Below are 15,970 nucleotides of genomic sequence, written 5' to 3'. Positions count from 1 at the left end.
GAAGGTCAGTTTTATAGCTTCTCTAAAGAGCTAAACTGTTTTCAGCTGTGCTAACATGATTGTACAAGGGTTTTCTATCATCCATTAGCCTTCTGAGGCAATGAGCAAACACATTGCACCATTAGAACACTGGAGTGATAGTTGCTGGAAATGGGCCTCTATACACTTATGGAGATATTGCACCAAAAACCACACATTTGCAGCTAGAATAGTCATTTAGCACATTAGCAATGTATAGAGTGTATTTCTGATTAGTTTAAAGTGATCTTCATTGAAAAGAACAGTGCTTTTCTTTCAAAAATAAGGACATTTCAAAGTGACCCCAAACTTTTGAACGGTAGTGTATATTGCGATTGATTAAGAGGCTGCCATCCAAGAAAGAAGCCCCTGCTCCAAAATCGACACCTTCAAGCTCGACTAAAGTTTGCAGCCACAAACTTTGACAACATGGGCAAAGAAAAAGCCTTCTGGAAGAAAGTTTTATGGTCAGATGAGAAAAATATGGAGTTGCTTGGCCACAATGACCAGAAGTAAAGAGGAACGTTATACTAACTGTTAAGCACGGTGGTGGTAGCATCATGCACTGGGGCTGTTTTGCAGCCAGTGCATTGCACAAAGTGGATGGAATCATAAAGGAGGTGGTCTACCTCAGAAATCTTCAGCATAACCACAAGCCTTCAGAAACTTCGAGACAACTGACAGAACAATGACTCCAAACACACATCAAATCTGGTTGTGGAATGGTTAAAGCAGGCTAACATTAAGCTCAAAACAAGGCCTGACCCCAACCCTATTGAAAATATGTGGACTGGACTGAAAGCATATACGCAGAGCCATGGCCTCACGTTTTGTTTATAAATGCCTTGAGACCTCAAGAATGGCACAGGAATAGTTAAGCGTTAACAATAAATCTAATCTAGTAATTTTTACGATTAAAATGATTCATACAGGTTGCGGTCTGAGTAAATGACCTTGACATCTGTGAAGTCACCGCAGGAAGGCTATTGGTCTCATCGCCATTTCCGCTATACTAAAACACAGAGCTAACTGCAACTTCAAGCTTCCATTTTGAGCTAATTTATCACCATGCCATGTAGATGTGTTGTTGGCTGGTGCAGCAACACGACAGAAGGTGGATTTACGTTGCATTCATGGCGCAAGAATGTTCAAACTGCAAAGATTTGGACGCGTTTTGCGAGAAGTTCACGGGCACATTGGGCGCCTATGAAGTGGTCTCTCTTCTGCTCTGCCCATTTTACTGAAGACTCGTATGAGACCTCTGATCTGTTGAGGAGCGTTGGCTATAAGCCCGTACTGAAAGAGGGTGCAGTACCAACAATTAAATAAAACTACAAGAAAAGGAAAGTTCAGTTGCACCAGTTCTCCCAGAGTGTGAGCTGAGGGTTGTTGCTAAAACCCAGGATGGGACAGGACACATTATCGCTCAGGCAGTGACCTCACTGTGGTTGTTGCTAAAAACCGGTGATGTCCCGTCCTGGGTTTTAGTAATTGCCTGAGCCGAGCAGTAATGGCGGAGCACTCAGTATGGAGAAAATGGAGAATGAGTGGACACAACCGTCTGATTTCTCCGCTGGATATGCTCGCCTCAGAAGCAGTATCTTGCCCTTACATGGAAGAAGAAGTGAATGAATGAAGACCTGAAAGTCAGAGTGTTTCAAAACAAATCAGCCACAAGATCGGCCTTCAAGAAGCGAGAACACAGACGTGTAAGCTCTGACTCATTTGGTTACGTCACAACAAAAACGCCACCACTTGTCGTTTACTTGCATTTAGATTAATACATGTAACTTGTATTGTGTGTTTAAGTTAGTGGTACAAGATTTAATTTGCTTCAGAATGTGATTGTCTCAGTTCATCTGATTATTTTCATTAGCCTTTTGTGTTTTATCAGTGAAAATGCATGCATGTACATGTATGCTGCCTAAGTTATAACGCCTATCCTGTTTTAATGAGAGTCAACCCACAATCAATGAAGTCAAATCAGTCTTAGTTGAGCAAGTCGGTAACAGTATTTCTTACTTTCACCATAAATTTTTATTTATATGGCTTTGGTCTATAGCTGCCTTAAAACCGGTTACCGCTGTGACATCACGCACTCAGGGCTGGCTGGCTCAGCGGGGCAGCTCGAATGCAAACTTTGCGGTCGATTTTAACTCTCAAAAATATTTTTTTAAATTCCCATTTATGCAGCATACAAGAGTCATGGGTGGAGATACTATCCACTCAGAAATTTAAAAATAAAAGGTTCTGCGTATCTGCTTTAAGGACCACAGCTCTGTGAAATAGCACTGAAGGCGCAGTTACTCGAAAACAACCTGATCAGTCAAGGCATCCACTTAAATACATCACACACACGGGGAACGTTCAGGAACGAACACGTTGTAAATGATTACATCAAATGCCATTGTTTTACAAACAACGGAATCATTTGAAACGTTAAGGTTGACCCTGATTTTCACAACTGAGCTTCACGTGGTGACTGAAACAAAACTACCTGTGTGTGTTGCGTCCAGGCTACAGTTACAAATCAGGATACGAGCAACGACAACAAAACCATACACAATTATGGAAGCCTGTTTCCACCACCACAGAAAAAACCAACAAGGTTTCAAAATTATTTTCAACCTCATAATAATGACTTAGGATCTCATAATAATGAAATCCCATCTCGTAATGACTTACTAACGCAATTATGACTCTCATTATACATACAGGACACTTTTCTGATGGAACAAAAACACGTTCTATTCCCTTCTAGCAGGTTTCATTCATTTGGTTTGACAGTATGTCTTCGACTCGTTCAACATCATGCTAGCTGAATGGAATATACCTGATATACCACTCAATGCCAGCCAATATTATTTAATTACAACTTAATTAAAGACAAATATGACATGACTGAAAACAGCGCCAGGCCTTATTAGAATGGCAGTCTATTTTAATCTTAGAAATAAAAAAAAAAAAAGCCATATAATAAACTCCTTATTGACCTCGCTTGCGCGGTCTTTACGGGAAAATATCAGACCGAGGTCTTGCCTACGGCTCGGTCCGTACTGTCAAGACCTCGGTCTGATATTTTCCAGTAAAGACCTCGCACTCAGTTAATGAGTAGCTAATAATGACTTAAGATTCAGTAGCTCAATTAGGACTTAGGTTCTCATAATAATGACTTATCATACGACCCGTATGGACCCCCACATGTGCTCTTAATAAAACCATTGGGAAAAGTCACGTGACTGGGCAGATACCTACAGATTTTTGAATCTGGTCCTAAAAAAGCCGTATGCAGCCCTGGACCCGTTTCCCTCGCTTCCGCCGTTTTCATTTTGCTCTGAATTGTTACTTTGAAAAATGAGCGACACAACTGAGTACAGCGAAAGCGAATTTTATGATCCAGACGATTTATCAGATATAGACCTAATTGAACAAGTTTAAATTGTCAAAGAAAATGAAAAAAGAGGTACTTTCAAGTGAAGAAATTCACTTGTTTATACAAGGACAATAAAAAGAAAAAACACGGTTAAAAAAAAAACAAAACAAAAAACAACTACTAAATACAATATGAACATTTTCAAAAGATTTCTTACTGAAGTTAAAGGGGAAACTGAAGTCATTTTTAAACTTGCTTTATTTCTTAATTAACATGTTATTCAGTTACCTTTTTGGTTTTATTAACCTTATATCGTGACTCGTATTGGCATATTATATATTCCTGAGCACACATTGTAACGCACGAGTACAAAGTCTTCAAAAGAACCCAAACAGGCTATTTAAAGCTGGCAATAGTGCACACCTGTTGTATTCACGGCTGTCGTAATAGGTCAGATGATGACGTCAAGCAGAGCTTTTATGAAATTCCCACTGTACAGGAGCACGAAGGCGAGCAAACAAACTCAGCATACAAAGGAGAAATCTATGGTTTGCGAGAATCAACCACAAGGATTATCAGCCTTCCAAACACAGCAAAGTCTGCTCCGATCATTTTAGAAGTGGTAAGTTGTTTAAATAAACAATCAATTGTGTTTAAGTTTGTTTCTGGAAACCAAAACATCATGTGAACAGTCTCTGGAGAATGCCTAACTGGAACCGCTGAGTGTACGTTTACATTGTAATGTACACTTAATATCGCTTGTTTGTCACGTTTCTATTTGAAACTTGTCACTTCACTCACGCAAGGGTCATTTTTGAAAAACATTTTAGGTCTACAGCGCGCCTTTTGGCGGATGCCGCCTTTTTCACGGCTGAATTGCACAGATCCGATTTTTTTTGGGGGGGGGGGGGGGGGCGTTGGAGTGTCTGATTATAATTTCAAAGTAAATTCTGTATTAAAATTACTAAATAAGCAAATCCGTTACAGTCCATGAAACAGGAAGTATAAGGATGAGAAAAAAATAGTTTAAATCGGAAAGCTGCGCACATTTGTGCAGCCCGAGCGGTGTGCAGGACTGCGCATATGTGCGCAGCTTTCCGATTTAAACTGTTTTTTCCTCATCCTTATACTTCCTGTTTCATGGACTGTAACGGATTTGCTTATTTAGTAATTTTAATACAGAATTTACTTTGAAATTATAATCAGATACTCCAACGCCCCCCCCCCAAAAAAAAATCGGATCTGCGCGATTCAGCCGTGAAAAAGGCGGCATCTGCCAAAAGGCGCGCTGTGAATATATAAAGTTGTATATATCAGACAGCCTTTAAAGTTTGATGAAGTCAGTTTCAGGCTTTGGCAGCCCTGCATAGTCACTTGAAAATGCATCTTTGTCCACTTCGTAGGGGTCAATTCCCCCAATCAAGGCCAGTTTGGCTGCATACCGTTGTCGTGAGATGTCGTCTAATGTATCTATATACTTCTGTTTGCTTGATTTTGCCGACATTGATCTTTATTTTAGAAAACTGACTATATAACTTCATAAATTCCTCCGAGATAACGTAGCCGGTTATGGCGATGTTTGACCCACAAGATGGCGGCTGGAGGGCGTTCCCCGGAATGCCGTGACGTCAGTGAAAACTATCTATAGTGAGTAGGGAGCGATTTCGGACACAGAAAACTTCTGGCTTGATTACGTCAGCATTCGAAAGAGGGCGCGCGTGTCTTTTGACAGCGTCGGCAGATGTTGGTCACTTTGATTTCCGCTGTACGTTTTACTTCCGTCCTATGATGTCTCGCACAGGTCTCAACGAATCTTGTTTACGGCCATGGCTTTGACATATGGACTGATATATTACAGAGCATATTTCAAACACTCATAACTTGCTATAGCGGCAACAAAATAGCTATCAAAAATGCATTCCTACATTTTATAAAATGAGATAAATAGAATTTTGATCATAAAAAAAAAAACTTGCCTTCAGTTCTCCTTTAAGGAGGAAAGAGACACAAGTCATCCTCTCGAAGGAGCTGGACAGCTTGCTATGGAGTTTCTTTTTACAAGCGAAGAGTAAAGGAAATTTAGACTACGAACCTGACACTTTGTCTTCCTTTTCGCAAAGTATTCAATGCTACTTTGACAACAACAACAGTAAGGTAAACATCCTGAAAAACAAAGATTTTTAAAAAGACAGGGAAATCCTGAAGTTTTCCACTGTGTATGGCAATGAAAAAGGTCATATGATAAAATGCTCATTGACTGAGTTAGGTCGGGCTGGGCGGGAAAATATTTGGCTCTTGGTCATTTGTACGGACCGAGCATGACCTCGAGCCAAATATTTTCCCATCTGGCCCTCCCACTCAGTTAAAAAGTACTCTCTCATAATGAGAAAATCTAATTTTATGAAACAGTATGTTATTAGTATGATGTAATGAGTTATAATTATGACATAGCACCTCACAATTATGACACACGTCTCACCATCATGATATATTATGTGACTTCATTTCTGTGGCTACTGCCTCAGCCACTATGTCACTGTGTTGTAAGAATATAAGAAGGAGTGTAACAATAGCGCACTGCGCATGCGCATTGCAATCACCAGAACAGCGACTTGTGATCTCACGATACGAACAACTGATCTCGCATTATCAAAAGGTACACAAGAACAAGTGGCAAAGCCACTATGCCATCGTGTTGCAGAAGTGGACAGTAACGAAGTACATTTACTTGAGTACTGTACTTAAGTACACCTTTTTGAGTATCAGTACTTTATTATTTGTTTTGGAAACTTATGACTTTAACTTCACTACATTTGAAAGACAAATATCGTACTTTTCACTCCACTACATTTCTATCAAGGTCCTCGTTACTCGTTACCATAAAGCAGCTTTGAAAGTGGAGGGTTTTTTTCTTTTCTAAAACATGATTGTTTTTTTCCCCAGGTGATCCTGAGACAGCCGATCAGTAATCACGTACGTCGCGTCACATCCATAGACTGGATAAAATCAAGTTCAATGATTTCCCAGTAGCATTATTTGAACAAGATCAGTTGATGGCAGAATGGAAGGAGGCGGTTCTTCTGGGGACTGAACGCATCCATGGCCATACCGAAAACCCGTGTTTCAGTTTTCTGAAAGGATTAAAGATTCATTTCATTTTAAAATGTTTGCCAAAAACTAACCACATCACAGCCTATAAAAACCCACCGTCCAACCTGCGGAAGCATATTGAGGGATGTAAACGTTTTATTCCAAGAGAAAGCTTGCAACAAAGTGCTTTTAGAGCTAGCGATAACGCTACAATAGCTATGCAGTCTGGTTAGTCAAATGACTTTCTATGGATTTGCCCGCCAAGTTGCCGCAGCCTTGTCTACGGCTAACGTTAACACATAGCTAGTTAACTTGGACACTGTTAGTTAGCATGTAAAGACAGAGTTACGCTAACATGAATAACGTCAACTTATCTGAAGTCCTTTCAGAAATATGTTTTAGCATAATCTTGCCAAATAAATAGAATGTAGAAATCTTTCTTTTCTAGTAGCATTAGCTACACAATACGATTTTGAGTTTGAAAAAAGTGTTTGCTAGCATGTCAGGTGGAGCTTCACTGACTAGCTAGCTTAACGTTAAACCAATATGATGGCACAGCATGCATTCGTTTTGTAAATCCAGTCAGTTGCTTCAGAGGCATTAGGTTTTGTAAGCGTTGTGGCAATAATACAACAATGCACTGACAGAAAATGTACTTTTAATACGTAAGCATTTTTAAAAGCAAGTACTTTAACTTAAGTAAAAATTTGACTGGACAACTTTCACTTGTATCGAAGTAACATTTGACCAGTGGGATCTGTACTTTGACTTAAGTAATGAAGTCGGGTACTTTATCCATCTCTGTCGTGCTGGAAGAATGAGTGCAACAATAGCGAAATTTCATAACCTGATCAAATTCGATTACCCGTTTGACTTCTTGATAAACTTCAGAACCAATCAGAACCGGAAACGAAATAAGAGAAACCTCGTAGTATCAGAAGATAACCGGCAGATAAAAAGAGAAATTAAAAATTCACCTTGTGGTTCGCCAAGGCTACCGATTCGATATCAAGTAAGTGGTGTTTATTTTAAGAAAATGTACCTTTTGATGATCACAGCTTTGGTTTGGTCCTTCTGAATGGTTTTGTAAGTTTTTCTGGCAGATATTTACACCAAGCCATTCAACAAAAACTCGAGAAGGCAATGTTGGACTCTTTCGAGCGATCTGCTCGGTTTGCAGTTACAAAAGTCCCATGTGGGAATAAATCAGCTCTGTGAAAACAAAGTTAAAAGTATAATTGGTCAAACTTCTGCTATTCACTTTCATTTTTGAAATTTTATTTTAGTGTCTTTACACTACACTTGTGAAACAAAATGTGCTCACTAGCACTAAATAATGCTTCGAAGACAATTCATGAAACAAGTGCTTGCTTTCTTACTAATTTTGAAAATAGATATAGTTTACAGCACTGTATTTTGAACAAAAAAAACAGAGCAAACAAAACTGATAACCAAAATACACCAAGCCCTGATGCTGCTCACAGCTTGGTGATGCTTGCAAGAGATGAGGCGAGTATTATTGATAACAGATGCTATATTTACTGTATGGACATGGTATCAGAAAAACAATTTTATTTATAAGCAGTATTCCATACATAATATATGTATTTTAGCCTGAAAGGATGCTGTTACTTGAAATGAACCATTAATGTTATTTTACCTCAGCAGTTACATTTAGCAAGCTAGTCAGACTGGTTTAATTGCTCGAACAGCAAATTACACACCTGCTACTTTCATATAGCCTAGTAAACTAGACCCAGCCGCCTAGCGGCCAAAAATATTTTTTGCCTAGCGAGTGGGTCTAGCCTCGCACCATATAAACAAACACCCCGGGCATCAAATCGTGCCCGCCAATCACAACGCAAGGTTTTCGTTTGAATTCTTTGGGCGGGTTTTTGCAGGAGTGACGACAAAGCTGCGCGATGCTGGAGAAAGCACAACAGGAAAGATGGCTACGGCTAGTGAACAGCGCGCGTTTGACTCCGCTTTGGAATCAGTTTTAGAAGAATTAGACTTGGAGTTTTCGTTGAAACATGAGCAGGAAGAGGCTCTCCGCTCATTCCTTTTCAAGAAGGACGTTTTCGCTGTTTTGCCGACCGGCTATGGCAAAAGTCTGATCTACCAGCTGGCTCCGCTCGTAGCCAAAAGGATGGGGCTAGTTTGTGCAGTATGAAGAATTAATAAACAGCTTTGAAACATTACTTTTTGATTGTTTCTTATTTTCCCGTTATTTTAAATTTAAGGGAAATTATTTCACCAAACACCACTAAATAAAAACTCTCAGAAACAGTTTAAGCAAACCCGTGAAAAACACTTGGAAAAAAAAAAAAAAAAAAAGTGTATGTGGTACAGACTCCAAACTTGTGGTCATTATCTCCAAACTTCTTAATATCTAGAACCTGTTTATTAATTAATACACATTTTGAAAAATTATTTATTTCAAGGTCTCCCCCACTGCTTTCTGTCGCTCTGACTACGTCACAGTCACTGTTGCGCTGATTGGTCAGAGCGTTGGCCTATACGCACAGAGACAGTTTGAAAGACAGCGGTTTGTTCCTCCTACCTGCTTCGGAAATGTCTACGGATCGAGACCAGACTAAATATTCACATTTAGTCTGGCTTGCCAGGCTAACTTTCATAGTAATACATATGTTATTTACCAGCTGGGAGGTCCGTATGGTGAAATACCGTGACCGAGGTCTTGAAAGTACTGAGCGAGGCCCTCTGGGCCGAGGTCAGTATTCAAGGCCGAGGTCACAGTATTTCACTATACGGACCAACCTTAAGCTGATAAATAATATATTTATTTTTTTCTTTACCAAATTCTAACAGAAAACGAGAGCGGCCGAAAGGGAAAACCGAGCCGAGCTGCCATTTTGAATCCTCATTCACGGTTGTAATGCAAATTGCTTCCTAATCGGTATACAAGTGCACTTCCATGGCAGGAAAAAAAAAAAAAAACCCTACATTTTGCCGTCTATGTAGTCCCTATTTTAAACAAAATTGAGTCTTTCAGGATTCAGTCATGTTTTTGCTCGGCGTTAGCAAGTTAGAGGTTTTTAGCTTTCTCCTGAAATGCTTTCTTTTATTTCTTCTTCCTCAGGGTAGTAAAACTCGCTATCGCTGTGAACACTGTCGTTATCGCTATCCATGCTATAAAATTAATGCTATTCTCCTGAGAAATGCTGGCAAAGATTTTTGATAATCTTATAAAATTATTTTTTATATATATATATATATATATATATATATATATATATATATAATTATTTTTTATATATATATATATATATATATATATATATATATATATATATATATATAAAATAATTATATATATATATATATATATATATATATATATATATATATATATATATATATATATATATATTAGTGCTGTCAAAAATGTCGCGTTATTAACGCGTTAACTTGACTCAATTTTAATGGCGATAATTTTTTTATCGCGAGATTAACGCTCTGTGACATGATGTAGGTTTTTCATAAGCTTTTGAAACTGCCAGGAACTTGGAACAGAGACTTTGCTTAGAAAAACGATAGCAGCTAGACTGTAATGTCACGCCCCCCCCAAGAACCAGCGCGGGCAGGGCGCGCTAGTAGAGATGGGATTTATGGCTCTTTGATGGGATCCGCATCTTTGTGATCTGTTCTTTGAAAAGAGCCGTTCAAAAGACTGGCTCATTTGGCTCTTTTTAAATATTTATTCAGTTTTAAGAAGACAGCGTCTAAAGAAGCCAGATCCCTCTGAACTGTAAACTCAATGCTATCCCAGAAATCCTTCCTGTAATATGCAAATTTGGCTGCCTCTGATTGGACAGCGCGACGCATCAACAGGCAGAAAGTGTAAAAGTACAAAATGTGTTAAGTGAGCTGAAACAGTAAAGATCAGATTCAATGCAATATTTATCAACGAACAACTTAAACTTAATATAATAGTGGACTTTATATTATAATCAAACATGTCAAGCCTACAGTCACTGTGTAACCTGTCTCTCTGATTAGAGACTAACTCAAACAGTAGATCATTTCACTTATGGTTCTCTTGCTAGCCCCGCTCCGGTGTTCGGCTTAGGTTTCACTTTGCAGTAGCTGTGTCAAGACGTGTTATGCTTTGCAATAAAAAAAAACAAAAACATTGGTACAAAGCAAGCCCATTCATTTTTTTCATGCTGATAAGAGAATTACAATGGTTTTTTATGTGACAAAAATGTGCGATTAAATTGCGATTAATCGCGAGTTAACTATGACTGTCGCGACATTAATCGCGATTAAATATTTTAATCGCTTGACAGCACTAATATATATATATATATATAGACAAAAAAATGCTACTATGTTTGTTGTTGTTGTGAACAAGCGAGTCACCAGAGGTCCCTAACCAGCCAATCAGAGTGCAGGATTTGGACTGCGAAAAAAATACATTTAATTATTCATTTATGTAATTTAGGTAAACAGTATACCAAGTAATATCTAACTATTCAGAACTAATGTGTACGGTTAATTAAATAACCTACAGAAAAAGTACATAATATGGACAAGCTATTATTTGGGTTAAACTAGCTATATACTGTACCATAAGGTTAGTTAAAGCTTAGCTGTCCAACCTACATTCAATACATTATAATATATAATAACGTAATATAATATAATCCTACCATTATCTGTCGAGCATGTTCAATAACAGCTAGTAAAACCACTCATGTTTGACAAGTAGTAGTTTTGCTAAATCACATTTAAATGCTGGGAAACTAGATAATGTTAGCTAGCTATACAGGCAATGACTAGGCAAGCAACACTGGCTAGCCGGGTAAGCTAACTAAACAAAGTGGCGAAAGGGTGTAACTGTCTACAAAAGCACTAATGTGTGTTGAGGTTTTTTTTTTTTAATGAATTATTTTTTTTCTTAAAACCGTTGTTAGAGAAAAAAAGGCAAATGTAAAACACACTAGTTAAACAGAGGTTACTAGAACTAGCATTAAGATGCTATCGATAGCAAACTTGCTATAACATGGCAAGTTAAGTTGTGAATACAAACACAAAGAAAAAAAATGCTAGTCCTGCCGTCTATAACATGTTGGTATAATAAATATATAATCACTATTTATCTGTAATCGTGACATTCACCTGACTAGTCTAGTCTAGTCACAATATCCATTTAAACAAGCTAGCTAATGTCAGCTATCTAGCTCGGTAAGGTTAGGCTGTAAATAAACCAGGGTGCTATTGTTAAACAGAGCTAATCAAGTTTCAACCAAGATCACGGATCTAAAATCTTTTTTTTTTCTTAACAGATTGACCGAATGATCTGCTTGTGAATTTATGAATGACTGGTGTACAGGACGTTAGCTACATTAAGATCTGCTCGGCCCTAATTAAAAAGAAAATGTGAAATGATTGCTTGGATGTCGGTCTGTCTGTCAGCCATTCTTCAGTGAGATACTTACAGAGATACCCTTTAAAAAGTCTCTCTCATCTGTGACCTGCTGGTTCTTTAAGCGATTTTCCGGATAATTTCAGTCTCCATAGCCTGTGAACAACACAAAGCACAGGCGCTCACGAAAACAGGAACGGACATCCAGGGCCATCCTCACTTCCGGGCGGACCGGTTCGCGAAATCACACTTCCTGTTTGGTGGATTAAAATAGCGCAGAGATGATGTAAAAAAGATCTCTCAAGTCGGTTTTATTTTTTATTAATATTTAAAAAAAATAATATCAAAATAAAAATGACTTCCGTGTTTGGATGCTGGCGCACTGTAGCTCAGGACTGTGGAGGGCAGTGTGCACTAGGAATTAACAACACAGTCACGTGACCTCTGACCTCAGTTCCTTCAGACTTACATTCGAGATCTATCTACAGTGGTATGCAAAAGTTTGTGCACCCCTGGTCGAAATTCCTGTTACTGTGAACAGTTAAGCAAGTTGAAATGACTCATCTCATTATCTCTAGCCGCTTTATCCTGTTCTACAGGGTCGCAGGCAAGCTGGAGCCTATCCCAGCTGACTACGGGTGAAAGGCGGGGTACACCCTGGACAAGTCGCCAGGTCATCACAGGGCTGACACATAGACACAGACAACCATTCACACTCACATTCACACCTACGCTCAATTTAGAGTCACCAGTTAACCTAACCTGCATGTCTTTGGACTGTGGGGGAAACCGGAGCACCCGGAGGAAACCCACGCGGACACAGGGAGAACATACAAACTCCGCACAGAAAGGCCCTCGCCGGCCCCGGGGCTCGAACCCAGGACCTTCTTGCTGTGAGGCGACAGCGCTAACCACTACACCACCATGCCGCCCCATGAAATGACTCATTCCCTGAATATTTTAAGCAAAAAAAAATTTTTTTAATTTTCATCTTTTACATTGGTGGTGGTGTAGTGGTTAGCACTGTCGCCTCACAGCAAGAAGGTCCGGGTTCGAGCCCTGTGGCCGGCGAGGGCCTTTCTGTGCGGAGTTTGCATGTTCTCCACATGTCCGCATGGGTTTCCTCCGGGTGCTCCGGTTTCCCCCACAGTCCAAAGACATGCAGGTTAGGTTAACTGGTGACTCTAAATTGACCGTAGGTGTGAATGGTTGTCTGTGTCTACAGTATGTGTCAGCCCTGTGATGACCTGGCGACTTGGTGACCTCATTACACCTTGGCTTGGCAACACCATTACACTGGTGGTGGTGTAGTGGTTAGCGCTGTCGCCTCACAGCAAGAAGGTCCGGGTTCGAGCCCCATGGCCGACGAAGGCCTTTCTGTGTGGAGTTTGCATGGTGTCCATGTGGGATTCCTCCGGGTGCTCCGGTTTCCCCCCCACAGTCCACGGGGGGACACTGCAGAACAGGATAAAGTGGCTAGAGATAATGAGATATTTTACATTTTCTAAATGACAAAAAAGGAAAAGGGCCCGAAGCAAAAGTTTGGGCACCCTGCATGGTTAGTACCTAGTAAGGGCCTCTGCATGCTCTTGCGACAAGGCTTTCGCAGATAGCTTTTCACAGACAGTTGTAATTTATCGTTGAGCGGGGAGTAATAGGCGTGCGTGATGTTATTCACCGCCACAACGCAAGGGGGCGCGAAGTCGCTAGGAGTAGTTGGTGGGTGTGGTTAGTGGAGTGTTTATCCTCCGGTTACTTATAATGACTAGAACTGGAGTCGTATAGATGTCCGTACTTCCTCACTTCCTCGATCAACCGCTCTTCGTGCTGCTCCATCTTCACTCGTGTTTTTAAAAATGGCAGTCGTGAAAACAAAACAAACCGGGAAAGTAGGGAAGCGGAAGTGCATGTACAGCGGATGTAGAGTGGACCAATCAGAGCCCTCTTGTCTGCGACACTATCTGCGAGGCTTCTGCGGTGGTCATAATTTTTGGGAGGTGCACGCAGAGCGTCTGTGAAGGGGGGGGGGCTACGCAGACGCCATCTGCGAGGACTGGGTTGTCAGCATAAATTGGCCTTAACACCTCCTTTGGCAAGTATCACAGCTTGTAAACACTTTTTGTAGCCAGCTAATAATCTTTCAGTTCTTACCTGGGGGATTTTCACACATTCGTCCTGGCAAAAGGCTTCCAGTTCTACAAGTTTCCTGGGCTGTCTTGCATGCACTGCTCTTTTGAGATCTATCCACAGATTTTCAATGATGTTTAGGTCAGGGGACTGTGAGGGCCAGGGCAAAACCTTCAGCTTGTGCCTCTTGAGGTATTCCATTGTAGATTTTGAGGTGTGTTTTGGATCATCGTCTTATTGTAGGACCCATCCTCTTTTTAACTTCAATTTTTTTACAGATGGTGTGATGTTTGCTTCCAGAGTTTGCTGGTATTTATTCGAATCCATGCTTCCCTCGACCAATGAAATGTGACCTGTGCCACTGGCTGCAACACAACCCCAAAGCATGATCGATCCACACCCATGCTTCAGAGTTGGAGAAGTGTTCTTTTCCTGGAATTTGGCACCCTTTTTTCTCCAAACATACCTTTGCACATTGTGGCCAAAAAGTTCTATTTTGATTTCATCAGTCCACAGGACTTGTTTCCAAAATGCATCAGGCTTATTTAGATGTTCATTTGCAAACTTCAGACGCTGAATTTTGTGGCTAGGATGCAGGAAAGGTTTTCTTCTGATGACTCTTCCATGAAGGTCATATTTGTTCAGGTGTCGCTGCATAGTAGAACAGTGCACCACCACTCCAGGGTCTGCTAAATCTTTCTCAAGGTCTTTTGCAGTCAAACAGGGGTTTTTATTTGTCTTTCTAGCAATCCAACAAGCAGTTCTTTTAGAAAGTTTTCTTCATCTTCCAGGCCTCACCTTGATCTCCACTGTTTCTGTTAACTGCCATTTCTTAATAACATTTTGATCTGAGGAAACGGCTACCTGAAAACACTTTGCTCCATTCTTGTAGCCTTCTCCTGCTTTGTGAGCATCAATTATTTTATTATTCAGAATGCGAGAGAGTTGCTTAGAGGAGCCCATGGCTGTTGATTTTAGGGACAAGTTTGAGGAGCCAGAGAATTTATACAGCTTTGGAATCTGCATCATCTGACCTTTCCTAACGGAGAATTTGAACAAGCCACAGCTCAATAAGCCAATTAAGGTCTGGAACCTTGGTAAAAGTTACCTGAGAACTCAAATGTATTGGGGTGCCCAAACTTTCGCATGTTGTTCCTTTTCTTTTGTCACTCTCCAATTGTACAAAACAAAAATAATACACAAATATTGCAGAAAACGCTGAAAAGAAATGTGTCATCTTTACCTTTATGCCTTTTGGTGATCAGTTCATCTTCTGCTCACTTAACTATTCACAGTAACAGACATTTTCAGGAAGGGTACCCAAACTTTTGCATCTATCTATCTATCTATCTATCTATCTATCTATCTATCTATCTATCTATCTATCTATCTATCTATCTATCTATCTATCAGTTTAGGGCTTCTGTATATACAGTATGGACAGTGGTTGCTGGCCCCTCTTCTCTTCACCCTGCACACCGTGGACTTCTGCTACAACTTGGGGATGTGTCACATTCAGAAGTTCACCGATGACACAGCCATTAGTGGGGTGTATCAGGGACGACAGAGAGGAGGAGTATAGGAGCCTGGTGAGGGACTTTGCCATTTGGTGCAATAGGAATCATCTGCAGCTCAACACCTCGAAGACCAAGGAGCTGGTCATTGACTTTGGGAGGTCCAGACCGAGGTCACGACCAGTACTGATCGAGGGAGTCGAGGTGGAGGCTGTGGATTCCTACAAGTACCTCGGGCTGTGGCTGGACAGCAAGCTGGACTGGACTTGCAACACCAACCACCTGTACAGGAAGGTCCAGAGCAGGCTGTACTTCCTGAGGAGGCTGCGGTCCTTTAACATCTGCAGGAAACTCCTGTGGATGTTCTATCAGTTTGTGGTTGCCAGTGTCCTGTTTTACACCGTGGTGTGCTGGGGAGGAACACATCCAAGAAGGACACATCCAGGCTGGACAAAC

The 15,970-nt window shown here is 40.4% G+C and overlaps 1 protein-coding gene across 3 annotated transcripts in view; it reads right to left on the bottom strand.

Moving 5' to 3' along the window:
* The window catches only part of dpp9 (dipeptidyl-peptidase 9), a 54,311-nt gene extending 42,101 nt beyond the window's left edge, over window positions 1-12,210 (bottom strand). Inside the window, exons 1-2 of one of the 3 annotated variants that reach the window (XM_060931511.1) lie at window positions 11,947-12,210; window positions 7,524-7,693 (exon numbers count right to left, since the gene is read on the bottom strand). The gene's annotated coding sequence lies outside the window, so the exon portion shown is untranslated. The remainder of the gene's footprint in view (window positions 1-7,523; window positions 7,694-11,946) is intronic. The other 2 variants (XM_060931510.1, XM_060931512.1) reach the window with 2 other exon arrangements.
* Window positions 12,211-15,970: the final 3,760 nt, after the last annotated feature.

The sequence above is a fragment of the Neoarius graeffei genome, chromosome 10, assembly GCF_027579695.1.
Source record: "Neoarius graeffei isolate fNeoGra1 chromosome 10, fNeoGra1.pri, whole genome shotgun sequence".
NCBI lineage: Eukaryota > Metazoa > Chordata > Actinopteri > Siluriformes > Ariidae > Neoarius > Neoarius graeffei.
This window is presented reverse-complemented; position numbering and strand designations above follow the sequence as displayed.